The sequence below is a fragment of the Oncorhynchus gorbuscha genome, linkage group LG24 (genome assembly GCF_021184085.1).
Source record: "Oncorhynchus gorbuscha isolate QuinsamMale2020 ecotype Even-year linkage group LG24, OgorEven_v1.0, whole genome shotgun sequence".
In the NCBI taxonomy this organism is placed as follows: Eukaryota; Metazoa; Chordata; class Actinopteri; order Salmoniformes; family Salmonidae; genus Oncorhynchus; species Oncorhynchus gorbuscha.
In genome coordinates, this window is record NC_060196.1 from 11,438,821 (window position 1) to 11,453,845 (window position 15,025).

General features: G+C 44.1%; 2 protein-coding genes and 1 long non-coding RNA gene across 3 annotated transcripts in view; all 3 read right to left on the reverse strand.

Annotated features, from left to right (window-relative positions):
* LOC124012438 (zinc finger protein 606-like) overlaps positions 1–15,025 on the reverse strand; it is a 1,040,669-nt gene that overhangs the window by 883,650 nt on the left and 141,994 nt on the right. The window lies entirely within an intron of this gene.
* Positions 1–15,025, reverse strand: part of LOC124012437 — a 971,157-nt gene that overhangs the window by 847,474 nt on the left and 108,658 nt on the right. The window lies entirely within an intron of this gene.
* On the reverse strand, positions 3,720–14,826 carry LOC124012496. The gene is made up of 3 exons (XR_006834721.1): positions 14,113–14,826; positions 4,218–4,343; positions 3,720–4,023 (listed from the first exon to the last, which is right to left on the reverse strand). It is a non-coding gene; the product is annotated as an uncharacterized LOC124012496 (long non-coding RNA).

Sequence of the window (15,025 nt, forward strand, 5' to 3'; positions counted from 1 at the left end):
CCGTCCTAACGTAGTCTTCACTAGCCAGCTAGCTAACGTCCACTGATTAGCTGCACTGGAGAAACTATTACACTCAACTGAACGACTTGATTAGTGTAGTGTTAGCTAGCTACATAGCTGCCTTTGCTGTCTTCGTATCATCGTATCCAAGATAATTGTGTTGTTTAGGTTTAGAGTGTGTAGTCTTAGAGTGATTATCTTAATTTACCGAGGTTAGCTAGCCAGCTATTTGTCGTCCTTAACGTAGGTGACTCTGCTAGCTAGCCAACGCTAGCCAACGTCTTCTGTATAGAACTCAACTACCCGGTCGCATTCACAGGTAGTATCACATTTTCACTTCATTTCATTACAGTACAACGGTTTGATTTGTTTGATCGTAGCTAGCTACATAGCCGTCTTTGTATCAAAGATAATTGTGTAGTCTAGAGCGATTTTCTAGGTTCGCTAGCCAGCTATTGTCGTTCTTTTAACGCAACGTAACGTAAACAACACTGCTAGCTAGCCAGCTAGCCCCCGAATAGCAACACTGCAGAAACTATTACACTCAACGGAACGACTTGATTAGTGTAGTGTCAACAACGCACCCACTGCCAGCTGGTCTACTTCAGCAGTACTGTATCATTTTAATCATTTTAGTCAATAAGATTCTTGCTACGTAGCTTAACTTTCTGAACATTCGAGACGTAGTCCACTTGTCATTCCAATCTCCTTTGCATTAGCGTAGCCTCTTCTGTAGCCTGTCAACTATGTGTCTGTTTATCCCTGTTCTCTCCTCTCTGCACAGACCATACAAACGCTCCTCACCGCGTGGCCGCGGCCACCCTACTCTGGTGGTCCCAGCGCACGACCCACGTGGAGTTCCAGGTCTCCGGTAGCCTCTGGAACTGCCAATCTGCGGTCAACAAGGCAGAGTTCATCTCAGCCTATGCCTCCCTCCAGTCCCTCGACTTCTTGGCACTGACGGAAACATGGATCACCACAGACAACACTGCTACTCCTACTGCTCTCTCTTCGTCCGCCCACGTGTTCTCGCACACCCCGAGAGCGTCTGGTCAGCGGGGTGGTGGCACCGGGATCCTCATCTCTCCCAAGTGGTCATTCTCTCTTTCTCCCCTTACCCATCTGTCTATCGCCTCCTTTGAATTCCATGCTGTCACAGTTACTAGCCCTTTCAAGCTTAACATCCTTATCATTTATCGCCCTCCAGGTTCCTCGGAGAGTTCATCAATGAGCTTGATGCCTTGATAAGCTCCTTTCCTGAGGACGGCTCACCTCTCACAGTTCTGGGCGACTTTAACCTCCCCACGTCTACCTTTGACTCTTTCCTCTCTGCCTCCTTCTTTCCACTCCTCTCCTCTTTTGACCTCACCCTCTCACCTTCCCCCTACTCACAAGGCAGGCAATACGCTCGACCTCATCTTTACTAGATGCTGTTCCTCCACTAACCTCATTGCAACTCCCCTCCAAGTCTCCGACCATTGCCTTGTATCCTTTTCCCTCTCGCTCTCATCCAACACCTCCCACACTGCCCCTACTCGGATGGTATCGCGCCGTCCCAACCTTCGCTCTCTCTCCCCCGCTACTCTCTCCTCTTCCATCCTATCATCTCTTCCCTCCGCTCAAACCTTCTCCCACCTATCTCCTGATTCTGCCTCCTCAACCCTCCTCTCCTCCCTCTCTGCATCCCTTGACTCTCTATGTCCCCTATCCTCCAGGCAGGCTCGGTCCTCCCCTCCCGCTCCGTGGCTCGATGACTCATTGCGAGCTCACAGAACAGGGCTCCGGGCAGCCGAGCGGAAATGGAGGAAAACTCGCCTCCCTGCGGACCTGGCATCCTTTCACTCCCTCCTCTCTACATTTTCCTCCTCTGTCTCTGCTGCTAAAGCCACTTTCTACCACGCTAAATTCCAAGCATCTGCCTCTAACCCTAGGAAGCTCTTTGCCACCTTCTCCTCCCTCCTGAATCCTCCGCCCCCTCCCCCCTCCTCCCTCTCTGCAGATGACTTCGTCAACCATTTTGAAAAGAAGGTCGACGACATCCGATCCTCGTTTGCTAAGTCAAACGACACCGCTGGTTCTGCTCACACTGCCCTACCCTGTGCTCTGACCTCTTTCTCCCCTCTCTCTCCAGATGAAATCTCGCGTCTTGTGACGGCCGGCCGCCCAACAACCTGCCCGCTTGACCCTATCCCCTCCTCTCTTCTCCAGACCATTTCCGGAGACCTTCTCCCTTACCTCACCTCGCTCATCAACTCATCCCTGACCGCTGGCTACGTCCCTTCCGTCTTCAAGAGAGCGAGAGTTGCACCCCTTCTGAAAAAACCTACACTCGATCCCTCCAATGTCAACAATTACAGACCAGTATCCCTTCTTTCTTTTCTCTCCAAAACTCTTGAACGTGCCGTCCTTGGCCAGCTCTCCCGCTATCTCTCTCTGAATGACCTTCTTGATCCAAATCAGTCAGGTTTCAAGACTAGTCATTCAACTGAGACTGCTCTCCTCTGTATCACGGAGGCGCTCCGCACTGCTAAAGCTAACTCTCTCTCCTCTGCTCTCATCCTTCTAGATCTGTCGGCTGCCTTCGATACTGTGAACCATCAGATCCTCCTCTCCACCCTCTCCGAGTTGGGCATCTCCCGGCGCGGCCCACGCTTGGATTGCGTCCTACCTGACAGGTCGCTCCTACCAGGTGGCGTGGCGAGAATCTGTCTCCTCACCACGCGCTCTCACCACTGGTGTCCCCCAGGGCTCTGTTCTTGGCCCTCTCCTATTCTCGCTATACACCAAGTCACTTGGCTCTGTCATAACCTCACATGGTCTCTCTTATCATTGCTATGCAGACGACACACAATTAATCTTCTCCTTTCCCCTTCTGATGACCAGGTGGCGAATCGCATCTCTGCATGTCTGGCAGACATATCCGTGTGGATGACGGATCACCACCTCAAGCTGAACCTCGGCAAGACGGAGCTGCTCTTCCTCCCGGGAAGGACTGCCCGTTCCATGATCTCGCCATCACGGTTGACAACTCCATTGTGTCCTCCTCCCAGAGCGCCAAGAACCTTGGCGTGATCCTGGACAACACCCTGTCGTTCTCAACCAACATCAAGGCGGTGGCCCGTTCCTGTAGGTTCATGCTCTACAACATCCGCAGAGTACGACCCTGCCTCACACAGGAAGCGGCGCAGGTCCTAATCCAGGCACTTGTCATCTCCCGTCTGGATTACTGCAACTCGCTGTTGGCTGGGCTCCCTGCCTGTGCCATTAAACCCCTTCAACTCATCCAGAACGCCGCAGCCCGTCTGGTGTTCAACCTTCCCAAGTTCTCTCACGTCACCCCGCTCCTCCGTTCTCTCCACTGGCTTCCAGTTGAAGCTCGCATCCGCTACAAGACCATGGTGCTTGCCTACGGAGCTGTGAGGGGAACGGCACCTCAGTACCTCCAGGCTCTGATCAGGCCCTACACCCAAACAAGGGCACTGCGTTCATCCACCTCTGGCCTGCTCGCCTCCCTACCACTGAGGAAGTACAGCTCCCGCTCAGCCCAGTCAAAACTGTTCGCTGCCCTGGCCCCCCAATGGTGGAACAAACTCCCTCACGACGCCAGGACAGCGGAGTCAATCACCACCTTCCGGAGACACCTGAAACCCCACCTCTTTAAGGAATACCTAGGATAGGATAAGTAATCCCTCTCACCCCCCCTAAGTTTTAGATGCACTATTGTTAAGTGACTGTCCCACTGGATGTCATAAGGTGAATGCACCAATTTGTAAGTCGCTCTGGATAAGAGCGTCTGCTAAATGACTTAAATGTAATGTAAATGTAAATGTAAAAGCCTGTGTGTTACAGTTAAAGCCTTGGGTGTCTGTCTCTGACTTGAGGAAGGCGATCGGCGGGTCCTGGGCTGCACTGGGGTGGTGGTGGGTTCCTCTGTGGCTACAGGGGTCGCGCCAGCCTCTCCAGTCTGGATGTCTCTGCTGTGCCGCAGGTCCTCCCCTCCAGCTTGACCCCAGAACCTGTAGCCTTTGACACAAGAAGAGAGGAGGTTATTACCGGAACCGGTACAATTGGATAACAATATCCTTGGGACGTTTCACAAGCTCCCCTATGGCAGATGTACATGTAAGAAAGTGAATAGCAGAGTGGAGCCTTTCTGGGGGAAAAAAATTATAGATCACATTTAATTTACAAAGTACATGCAACAATATTACCCTGACCTCTATCATGTGCTGGGTTGAGGTTCCACTCCCCTCATCAACAGTGATTTGGTTGGTCATCTCTACATGTATTGTGTCCCGCTGGCTTCACAAAGCACCTATGGCCTCCAGTGAGATGTCATTCACCTGAGAAAGTGATTGGGGGGAAAGAGGTTGTTAGGTTAGCTATTGTCTGCTCAAAGGTATAGACCTCTTTTTGTGTTTGCAAACATTGCTGCACGAGGGCGATACGCGCAATTTGGTTGCAGAACACGGGGGAGTTATTATAGAAAGCCGCCCCCCAAAACATCTATTTACATGTTTCTTATGAATGCATTTCAAACTACTTTTGGATTATAATTGTATTTTAAGGCTCATATGAATGTCCTGCTTTGTGTCATCATTGCAAATCAACTGCATAATACTTTAAAAAACACTTGGCCCAGTAAAATCTGAATGAGCGTTAGCATTCTAGCTAACAACTGCTACATCCAAAATAGATATCGTACAAAGATCACAGCCAAATATAATGTTGGTGACTGTTCCAGCAATAATCAAAACAACACTGTAAGCTTGTGACATCCTCAAAATATATTGCTGTTGTTACAACAACCTATGAATGTTTCTTCGTGGAGCTGGGTGACCCTGGTGACAGATTATTCTGCAATCTGCATCAAAAAAATCACGTACATCTGGTTAGAATATTCATAGTTGAGTATCAATCAATGTTAGAGTTTACATTGCTGGCCATAAATGGATGTTGTATTTTACTTTATGGGTTGTATTTTTACTTTATGGGTTGGTTATGTAGGCTTCTTCTAACACATTGCTTTTGCCAACATAATACTACGATTAGACTTAATCTTTACATTCAAAACCAAATTCTGTCAAATTTCCAGTCATTACAATTTATTCAATACCCCTTGATCTTTAAGAATAGGATTTGGAATTATGGAAATATTTGATTCGCGCCTAAATGTTCAACCTGAGCATAATCCCAAAACAAAGGATTTATTTATCTGTTTTTCATGATTTTGTTGTCATGGAGGACTGATTGGGCTCATAATTTATTCGTGATTTAAAATAAATGCTGCTCTTAGAATGGCATGATTTGAGCACTACTGAAAAGTGCTATTTGCATGTGAAAAATGTATGCCATATGCTGCATTTGCTACAGGCCTATTGTTTATGTTTTTGTTAGTGATACTTAAATATTTCAATAATTTGCAGCTGTCATAAGTGCTATCAAAAGTGTGTGTTTGAGCAGACTGTATTTGCGAGCGGACGTGCTAGAGTGCACGTGCCAAAACTAGTCAAGACATTTGCGATTTAACGCAACAGTTTGTGACAAAACTATCGGTAGAGTTGAAAATGGGATGGAAACACTTTGAACATTATATTTTTATTTGGTGTATTGAAACTTAAGCGAAAAATTCATCATCATGCACTGATTTTTATGTGAAACTAGTCTGTTTGGTGGAAAAATGCTCGTACCTTGTTTATGCAGATTTTAGTATATTCGCATGAAAATATATCTACCTATCTATTGAGAACACAGAAAGGTCTCAATTTTTTCGCCGCAAAACATCGTTTCTGAATTTTTAAGGAATCCTCAAAGTAATTATCTAGTTTTTCAAAAGGAATCTGTAATCTGATTACAATCTTTTTAGCTGGCAATGTAATGGATTAGGCTACAATTAGTATTTTTGTAATCCGTTACATGTGATCCGTTACTCCTCAACCTTGAATATGATATATGGTCTTTGTGCAAGATACACTAGCTGACCAAAAGTATGTGGACACCTGCTTGTCGAACATCTTGGGAGAAAATCATGGGCATCCTATACAGTGCCAGTCAAAAGTTTGGACACACCTACTCATTCAAGGGTTTTTCTTTATATTTTACTATTTTCTACATTGTAGAATAATAGTGAAGACATCGACTATGAAATAACACATATGGAATCATCTAGTAACCAAAGAAATGTTAAACAAATCAAAATATATTTTATATTTGAGATTCTTAAAATAGCCACCCTTTGCATTGACGACAGCTTTGCACACTCTTGGCATTCTCTCAATAAGCTTCATGAGGTAGTCACCTGTAATGCTTTTCGATTAACAGACGGGTCTTGTTTAGTGAATTTGTGGAATTTCTTTCCTTCTTAATGTATTTGAGCCAATCAGTTGTGTTGCGACAAGGTAGGGGTGGTATACAGAAGATTGTCTTTTACCAAATAGGGCTAGGTCCATATTATTGTAAGAACAGCTCAAATAAGCAATGAGAAATGACAGTCCATCATTACTTTAAGACACGAAGGTAAGTCAATCTGGAAAATTTCAAGCACTTTGTGCAGTCGCAAAAACCATCAAGCGCTAGGATGAAACTGTCTCTCATTAGGACCGCTACAGGTAAGGAAGACCCAGAGTTACCCAGAGTAAATTAGTGTCTAGTTTGAGAAATAGACTCTTCACAAGTCCTCAACTGGCAGCTTCATTAAATAGTACATGCAAAACTCCAGTCTCCACATCAACAGTGAAGAGGCGACTCCGGGATACTGGCCTTCTAGGCAGAGCTGCAAAGAAAAAAGCCATATCTCAGACTGGCCAATGAAAAGAAAAGATTAAGAAAAGAACACAGACACTGGACAGAGGAACTCTGCCTAGAAGGCCAGCATCCCGGAGTCGCCTCTTCACTGTTCATGTGGAGACTGGTGTTTTGCGGGTTCAAGTAAGAGACATCTCAATATCAACTGTTCAGAGGAGAGACTGTGAATCAGGCCTGCTGGAGTGGTGTAAAGCTTGCAGCCTTTGGACTCTGAAGCAGTGGAAACGCATTCTCTGGAGTGATGAATCAATCTGCACCATCTGGCAGTCCGATGGACGAATTTGGGTTGGCGGATGCCAGGAAAATGCTACCTGCCAGAGTCCAATTTGTAAGTCGCTCTGGATAAGAGTGTCTGCTAAATGACTTAAATGTAAATGTAATGTAAATGCATAGTGCCAAAAGTAAAGTTTGGTGGAGGAGGAATAATGGTCTGGGGCTGTTTTTCATGGTTTGGACTAGGCCCCATAGTTTCCATTGAAGGGAAATCTTAACGCTACAGCATTCAATGTAGTGGAGCAGGTTGAGAGCTTCAAAAACCTTGGTGTCCACATCAACCAATGAACTATCATGGTCCTGTTGTGGAATTATCTGAATTTGTTGGTAACATTTGTAAGATGTTTAATATTCATCAAATGTGTGTAAGTTACTTCTCATAAGAATGTATTTTGTTGTACTATAGTGGTGGCCATTGGCAGTTATCTGTTCTATGTCAGGACTAAGTTGCATGGGCCACAGAGAGGGGAGAAGTCAAGGGGTCATCATGTGTAAACATATATTTTCGGTGTGGCAGTGACTCCCTACTTTTCTCATGGGGGGGAAGGAGGGTGGAATCATTCTATGCTCCCTCTTTGTTGACCTGTAGGGTCACTCTCCTCTCCGTGAGTTTGTCCAGGAGTTTGTATTTAGAGTGGGTTGTATATAAATGACAATTTGATATATGCCTGTTGATATGGAGGATTTGTTTTATGGTTCTGGGGTTTGGGAAAGGAGACAAAGCTGAACAATGAATTATGTTTATGCTGTCTGACTATGTGTGTCTTTGCTATTAAAGGAACTCAGTTGCATTGTAAGGGGGCTCTCGTAGAATTCACTGGGGAGACACTGAATTTATCTGAGAGTCACAGGATTGTGATAAGAGCTCATATAATTAAAGATGGACTTTTATAACTAACCCTGACGTGTGTGTGTGGTTTGCTCCCATGATTTGGTAAATAGAGGAAATTTCCACAACAGTCCAAACACACCAACAGTCGTGAAGAGGGCACAACAACATCTATTCCCCCTCAGGTGACTCAAAATATTTTGAAATGGGTCCTCAGATCCTCAAAACGTTCTACAGCTGCACCATCCTGACTGGTTGCATCAACGCCTGGCATGGCAACTGCTCAGCCTCCGACCACAAGGTACTACAGAGGCTAGTACATATGGCCCAGTACATCACTCGGGCCAAACTTCCTACCAGTACATCACTGGGGCCAGGACCTCTATACCAGGCGTTGTCAGAGGAAGGTCCTAAAAATTGCCAAAGTCTCCAGCAACCCTAGTCATAGACTGTTCTCTCTGCTACCGCATGACAAGAGGTACCGGAGCACAAAGTCTAGGTCCAAAAGGCTTCTTAACAGCTGCTAAAATTAAGTCATAAGACTCCTGCACATTTTGGAGAATATTCAGAGGTGGAAACTTTCCATTACATTTTTTTTTGCATTGGGTATATTTTCCATATCAGATGGAGACAGAAACATAAACATTGTGCCTTATCATAAGGAGACATAATTGCAAATGATTAAATGCTTCCAATATATATATATTTTTTAAAGTCATGAATTGAACTTAAATTAAACGATTGGACTCTTCACATGGGATGATTTCACTGAACAACAAAAAAAGGGAATATTGAATGATCCCCAATGATCCATCGCATCTCCCAAATACATCTGTAAAATTATAGTCTAGAAACTAAAGCTTTGGTTGTCTTCCTCTCAGGTTTCCATGTCTTCTCCCTGGACTTCCTCAATGTTCACCTATTGAACATCAGACTCTGAGGCCTCATCTTTACTGTCACCTTTCAACCTTGTTGAGGATGACTCGTTGTCAGGCTCAAAAAGCCTCAAATTTGCCACCAATTTTTCAACCCTTGTATTGGACAACCTGTTGCGTGCTTTGGTGTGTGTGTTCCCAAACAAGGACCAGTTGGGCTCTGAAGTGGCTGATGTTGATGGGATTTGGAGGATGGTGGCAACAGGGGAAAGAGCGTCAGATCCACAAAATCCCTTCAACCCGGTGTCTGATGAGATATGTTGGCACGACTGCCAAATTGCATCTCCATGCCAAAGCTCTTGCTTGAAAGTGTACTTCGCCAGACTGCCAAGAACCTTGCCCTCATCCAGGCCATGGTGGTATCTGCACCAGACAGGATGCTCTTGCCAGCATACTTGGGGTCCAACATGTACGCTGCGGCGTGTATGGGCTTCAGGCAGAAGTCTTCACGCTTTTTGATGCAACAGTGAAGTGGGCAGGGCAGTACGGATTTCTTCTCTTACAGGATGTTCAGTCCATACCGAGATATGGCCATTTCTTGGAAAGACTCCTTCTCCTCCAGGAGACTGTCAAACATGATGACAACACCACCCCAATGGGTGTTTCTGGGAAGCTTCAATGTGGTACCCTTATTCTTCTCACTTTGCTTGATGAGGTAGATTGCTGCTACCTAACCATTTCCTTGGCTCTCTTGTAGAGTGTATTCATTGTTTTCAGTGCCATGATGTCTTTGAGGAGCAGATTCAATGCATGAGCAGCACAGCCAATGGGTATGATGTGAGGGTAGGACTCCTCCACTTTACACCAAGCAGCCTTCATGTTCACAGCATTGTCTGTAACCAGTGCAAATACCTTCTGTGGTCCAAGGTCATTGATGACTTCCTTCAACTCATCCGCAATGTAGAGACCGGTGTGTCTGTTGTCCCTTGTGTCTGTGCTCTTATAGAATACTGGTTGAGGGGTGGAGATGATGTAGTTGATTATTCCTTGCCCACGAACATTCAACCACCCATCAGACATGATTGCAATACAGTCTGCTTTCTCTATGATTTGCTTGACCTTTACTTGAACTCTGCATGCAGTAAATTAGTAGATAAAACATGTCTCGTTGGAGGGGTGTATGCTGGGCAAAGAACATTCAGAAATGTATTTCAATACACATTGCCTGTAAGCATCAGGTGAACAAGTTGCATACACAGCTCGAGCAAGACATTCATCAGCATTTCTTGGACTACGATCCTCCATAGAGTAAAACAAAACTGCTGATTCCAGGAGGACCATGAGCTGTTACTATCGATAAGGTGTCTGATTCATTATTTTCACCTTGAATAGAAGTAGAGGGACTTTTGTCAGAGGTTGCTTGTTGTGAGCGCTAAGGGAACTTTATGCCAGATGATTCTGCATCTTTGTTGCATTCTTCACATATGATTTGGCACAGTATTTGCAAATGTACACAGCTTTTCCTTCTACATTAGCTGTAGTGAAATGTCTCCACACATCAGATAGTGCCTAATATAATGTTTACATACCCTACATTATTCATCTCATATGTATACGTATATACTGTACTCTATATCATCTACTGCATCTTTATGTAATACATGCATCACTAGCCACTTTAACTATGCCACTTTGTTTACATACTCATCTCATATGTATATACTGTACTCGATACCATCTGCTGTATCTTGCCTATGCCGCTCTGTACCATCACTCATTCATATATCTTTATGTACATATTCTTTATCCCCCTACACTTGTGTGTATAAGACAGTAGTTTTGGAATTGTTAGTTAGATTACTTGTTGGTTATTACTGCATTGTCGGAACTAGAAGCACAAGCATTTCGCTACACTCGCATTAACGGACTAGTAACCGGAAGGTTGCAAGTTCAAATCCCGAGCTGACAAGGTACAAATCTGTCTTTCTGCCCCTGAACAGGCAGTTAACCCACTGTTCCTAGGCCATCATTGTGCTTAACTGACTTGCCTAGTTAAATAAAGGTTTAAATAAATAAATAAAAAAACAGGGAATTTTTAACCACCAGCTTTCATATGTTCTGAGCAAGGTACTTAAACGTTATCTTTTTTACATGGCACATATTGCACCTTTACTTTCTTCTCCAACACTGTGTTTTTGAATTATGTAAAGCAAATTGAGCATGTTTCATTATTTATTTGAGACTAAATTAATTTTATTTACAGTTGAAGTCAGAAGTTTACATAGACTTAGGTTGGAGGCATTAATACTTGTTTTTCCACCACTCCGCAAATGTTTTGTTAACAAACTATAGCTTTGGCAAGTCGGTTGGGACATCTACTTTGTGCATGACAAGTAATTTGTCCAACAGTTGTATCACAATTCCAGTGAGTCAGAAGTTTACATTCACTAAGTTGACTGTGCCTTTAAACAGCTTGGAAAATTCCAGAAAATGATTTCATGGCTTTAGAAGTTTCTGATAGGCTAATTGACATCATTTGAGTCAATTGGAGGTGTACCTGTGGATATATTTCAAGGCCTACCTTCAAACCCAGTGCCTCTTTGCTTGACATCATGGGAAAATCAAAATAAATCAGCCAATCAAAAAAAATTGTAGACCTTCACAAGTCTGGTTCATCCTTGGGAGCAATTTCCAAACGCCTGAAGGTACCACGTTCATCTGTACAAACAATAGTACACAAGTATGAACACCATGAGACCACGCAGCCGTCACACCGCTCAGGAAGGAGACGTGTTCTGTCTCCTAGAGATGAACGTACTTTGGTGCGAAAAGTGCAAATAATTCCCTGAACAACAGCAAATGACATTGTGAAGATGCTGGAGGAAACAGGTACAAAAGTATCTATGTCCCCAGTAAAACAAGTCTTATATCGACATATCCTGAAAGGCCGCTCAACAAGGAAGAAGCCACTGCTCCAAAACCGCCATTAAAAAAGCCAGACTACAGTTTGCAACTGCACATGGGGACAAAGATCGTACTTTTTGGAGAAATGTCCTCTTATCTGATGAAACAAAAATAGAACTGTTTGGCCATAATACCCATTGTTATGTTTGGAGGAAAAGGGGGAGAATTGCAAGCCAAAGAACACCATCCCAATCGTGAAGCATGGGGGTGGCAGCATCATATTTTGGGGGTGCTTTGCTGCAGGAGGGACTAGTGCACTTCACAAAATAGATGGCTTCATGAGGGAGGAAATTATGTGGATATATTGAAGCAACAGCTCAAGACATCAGTCCGGAAGTTAAAGCTTGGTCGCAAATGTTCCAAATGGACAATGACTCCAAGCATACTTCCAATGTTGTGGCAAAATGGCTTAAGGACAACAAAGTCAAGGTATTGGAGTGGCCATCACAGCCCTGACCTCAATCCTATAGAAAATGTATGGGCAGAACTGAAATAGCGTGTGCGAGCAAGGCCTACAAACCTGACTCAGTTACACCAGCTCTGTCAGGAAGAATGGGCCAAAATTCACCCAACTTATTGTGGGAAGCTTGTGGAAGGCTACCCACAATGTTTGACCCAAGTTAAACAATTTAAAGGCAATGCTGACAAATACTAATTGAGTGTATGTAAACTTCTGATCCACTGGGAATGTGATGAAAGAAATAAACGCTGAAATAATTCATTCTCTCTACTATTATTCTGATATTTCACATTCTTAAAATAAAGTGGTGATCCTAACTGACAGGGAATTTTTACTTGGATTAAATGTCAGGAATTGTGAAAAACTGAGTTTAAATGTATTTGGCTAAGGTGTATGTAAACTTCCGACTTCAACTGTATATATTAAGTTAAAGTTCAAGTAAAAGTGTTAATTGTTCATTCAGTATTGTTGTAATTGTCATTATTACAAATAAATATATAATATAAAAAATACATTAAAAAAAAATCTATTTCAGAAATTGGCCGATTAATCGGTATCAGCTTTTTTTTGGTCATCCATAATCGGTATCGGCATTGAAAAATCATAATCAGTACCCGACCTCACTAATGACCGTGGCTGAATGGAAGCAAGTCCCCGCAGGAATGTTTCAACATCTAGTGGAAAGCCCTCCCAGAAGAGTGGAGGCTGTTATTTATTTAACCCTTATTTTACCTGGTAAGAACACATTCTCATTTACAGCATCAACCTGGGGAATAATTACAGGGGAGAAGAGGGGGGATGACTGAGCCAATTGTAAGCTGAGGATGATTAGGTGGCCATGATGGTATGAAGGCCAGATTGGGAATTTAGCCAGGACACCGGGGTTAACACCCCTACTCTTACGATAAGTGCCATGGGATATTTAGTGACCACAGAGAGTCAGGACACCCGTTTAACGTCCCATCCGAAAGACAGCACCCAACAGAGGGCAATGCCTAAGGCAGTGGAAAGGGTGCTCCTGCTGGCCACTTCCAGCAGCATCTGCTCTCCCATCCAGGTGTAACGGATGTGAAACGGCTAGCTAGTTAGCGGTGGTGCGCGCTAATTAGCGTTTCAATCAGTGACATCACTTGCTCTGAGACCTTGAAGTAGTGGTTCCCCTTGCTCTGCAAGGGCCACAGCTTTTGTGGAGTGATGGGTAACGATGCTTCGTGGGTGACTGTTGTTGATGTGTGCAGAGGGTCCCTGGTTCGCGCCCGGGTATGGGCGAGGGGACGGTCTAAAGTTATACTGTTACACAGGGACAGACCAGGACCAACCTTTCTTAGCTTCAGAAGCAAGCCAGCCGTGGGATACATTGAACATTAAAGCGCCAATCAGTAGTTGAAACAAAGTGAAGTCCCCTCACCTGTTTCTGTAAAAAGCTGAGGGATGGGGTTAGAAAAATGTAACCGCTCACTAATTCATAGACAAAGGTATGGATGCAAGGACTGACCATCCAAAGGACTGACCATCAATGATATCACAATTCTAGTTTTAGCTATATTTTGAGGCTATATAGTGTTTGTTAACATTTACTTTGTTTACAAATATTGGAGTAAAACAAGTGCATATTTTGGGTTCTGATGGGGTTAGACAGTTTGAACTAAGCTCATGAGGCAAAGGGGGACCAACTCCATATTAAATGCCCATGTTTTTGGAATGAGATGTTCGAGGAGCAGGTGTCCACATACTTTTGGTCATGTAGTCTAGTAATCTGGCGAAATATTGCATACTATCCAAAAACTGACCAACACCCAATTCTGGGTAACACATCTGCAGAGGGGAACCGGGCAACTGGGACTGAGTTATATGAAGAGGGGAACCGGGCGACAGCCCCCGCGACCTCTGCCTTCTGCAAAATGTACCTCTTGCCATTCCTCTGTACCGGTCAAGGATCTTGACACTACTGGTACGACGCATTGTCCTCTGCGCGGTCCCGTGCCACCTTCAGTAGCTGTAGTTTCCTCCACAATCCCCTGTTTTCTCTCTGGCTTTGAGTTATTTCCAAACTAAACACTGCATAGTCGTCGTCTACGAGTTTACAGATCTCTGCCACGGCTGCATTCGCTAGCACCTCCATAATGGAGGCTATCTGAGTGTGAAAGCCCATACCGTTAAAGTTCGGCATTGTTAGAAGCTAGCTGGCGTTACTTAGATAACATCTATCAAGCAAGTCCTGTCTCCAACGCAAATTAAACTGCTTGCAGTTAAATTATATGTTTTGTTCTAGTGCGTTAATAAACGTCTAAGTAACAAAAATGAAAACACTAACGTGGAAGTTGTTCTTGGTCACTGCTCACTTCCGCTTACACTGAAGATAAATTATTTTATTGGTTGGCGACATAGCTCAAACGGCATGGTGAAATAAAAAAGGTGTGCGCGCTGTTTGAAATCCAAATAAGATAATGTTACTGCTTATTACATTACACAACAAAGCGCCGATCAGTAGTTGAAACAAATCCCCTCCCCTGTTTCTATAAAAAGATGAGGGATTTGGTTTTCCCTATTAAGCAGCGAATTGATGTCTGAGGCCGAGTCTTCTCTTGTCTCTACTCCTCCCGTTATGGGGTCTGAGACGCCGAAGCCTCACAACATTAACTCTGACAAATTGAAAACCCTAGTCATTGTCGACTCCATTACCCGCAGTATTAGACTTAAAAATAATCATCCAGCGACCATACGCTATTTACCAGGGGACAGGGCGACCAACGTTCAGGCTAATCTGAAGATGGTGCTGGCTAAAGCTAAAACTGGCGAGTGTAGAGAGTATAGAAATCC